General features: G+C 39.4%; 1 protein-coding gene across 2 annotated transcripts in view; it reads left to right on the top strand.

The window, feature by feature from the left end:
• The window catches only part of Cep85l (centrosomal protein 85 like), a 108259-nt gene that overhangs the window by 90905 nt on the left and 15312 nt on the right, over window positions 1-2042 (top strand). The gene's annotated exons all lie outside the window — the stretch shown is intronic.

Below are 2042 nucleotides of genomic sequence, written 5' to 3'. Positions count from 1 at the left end.
AACCTGTGAGCACCCTCCTTCCCCTCAGAGAGGGCTAACCTGTGAGCACCCTCCTTCCCCTCAGAGAGGGCTAACCTGTGAGCACCCTCCTTCCCTTCAGAGAGGGCTAACCCCTGAGCACCCTCCTTCCCCTCAGAGAGGGCTAACCTGTGAGCACCCTCCTTCCCCTCAGATAGGGCTAACCCCTGAGCACCCTCCTTCCCCTCAGAGAGGGCTAACCCCTGAGCACCCTCGTTCCCCTCAGAGAGGACTAACCCGTGAGCACCCTCCTTCCCCTCAGAGAGGGCTAACCCCTGAGCACCCTCCTTCCCCTCAGAGAGGGCTAACCCAGTGAGGAGCATTTGTGTCTACCCAAGATGTGCTCAAACTTGGAAATTTTTATTATAAATCTAGAGAACTGTTGCATGCATGAGTTTGTATTCTTTTTTTTTATAACCTTTAAACATTATTGTTAGTAGCCATGAATAGACCTAACTGCCTTGAAGAGTCAAATAACAAAACAGACAAAAGCTAAGTGCAAGAAATCTGGTCTTCCTAAGTGTATTAGTTAGAAGATTGGTATGTTCATGATAATACTGTTTACTCTTGTTTTTAAAATCTGAAATATGTTTGATTTTACTATTTTCTCTTAGATTTCAGTACAGTAAACTGATTTCTGTTCTTGATGTTAGTTCTCAAAACTGTCACAGTTATGAGTTTACATTTTTATTCTCACATTTTTTTCTTTCTTGTAGTTCAATTTTTTATGAAATCATTTTATACCAACTTTTTTAGTCTTAAGAAAACTTCTTGATCTTCACTAATTCACACATTTTATCTTTGTTGATAAAAAGGTAAAATAGGGCATGAGTTCTGTTTGTAGGCCACTGTGACCAAGGAAACTTAAAACTGTGGTGGGAGTGGGTGGGTAGGGAAGCAAGGGGGGGAGGTATAGGGAACTTTCGGGATAGCATCTGAAATGTAAATAAAGAAAATAATAATAATAATAATAAAAACTGTGGTGCCTGAAGCCATCATTGCAACCCTGAAAGATAACTGAATGCCATTAGTCCTGCTGTTTGCTTTGTGTCATTTTCCATTCCCTTTTGTAGAACACTGAGCCACATATACTTCATTTGTGAAGATTAGTACAGTGTATTCCAGAAAACATTTTCCATTTTAAGTTCTATCTTGAGGCTGACAGAGATAATATCTAAGAAAATTCCTCTTGTTTTTAAAGTTTATTTTTAACTCTTCAGTATTTATATTGACAGTGGGATCACTTAATGTTGAAAGGGAGTTATAGTATTGAAGATTCCTTGGCTCAGATGGTTCCTGTATTTCAAAGGATATTTCAGATATTTATGTGGCTAAGAATTATATCATTACATTTTTATATAGTGCTTTTAATCTTTTTGCTTTTTAATTAAGAAATTGATAAATTAAAAAAAGCTTTTCATTTAGCCGGGCAGTGGTGACCCACGCCTTTAATCCCAGCACTTGGGAGGCAGAGGCAGGCGGATTTCTGAGTTTGAGGCCAGCCTGGTCTACAGAGTGAGTTCCAGAACAACCAGGGGAATACAGAGAAACCCTGTCTAAAAAAAAAAAAAAAAACCAACAACCCAGAAATGAAAGTTTAAATAATTCTGATGTTCTAGACCTTTCCTACTTTTGGGAGTGTCCTTGCTACATAATTCAAACATGCATGTAGGAAAGGAAACTTGGTGGTATGCAACAATGCAGAAGTCCCCTCCTTATTGTTGGCTCTTTTTTAAACTTAAAGATTTCATATGTGCATGTGGGTGTATGTGTGTATGACAGTCAGATGTCAACTTCTGGTATCATTCCTCATTCCTCTGAATCTATCCCCCTTGCTCTTTGAGACAGGATCTCTCAGTGGTCAGAAAGTTGCCTAGTGAGCTAGGCTAGATAGCCTTGAGCCTCCAGTATCTGCCTGTTTCTATTGTAAAAAATGTTCTTTCTCTCTCTCTTTAAAACAAACAAGCTAAACAAAACCAACACACACACACACACACACACACACACACACACACACACACACA

This window comes from Mus pahari, chromosome 9, assembly GCF_900095145.1.
Source record: "Mus pahari chromosome 9, PAHARI_EIJ_v1.1, whole genome shotgun sequence".
NCBI lineage: Eukaryota > Metazoa > Chordata > Mammalia > Rodentia > Muridae > Mus > Mus pahari.
This window is presented reverse-complemented; position numbering and strand designations above follow the sequence as displayed.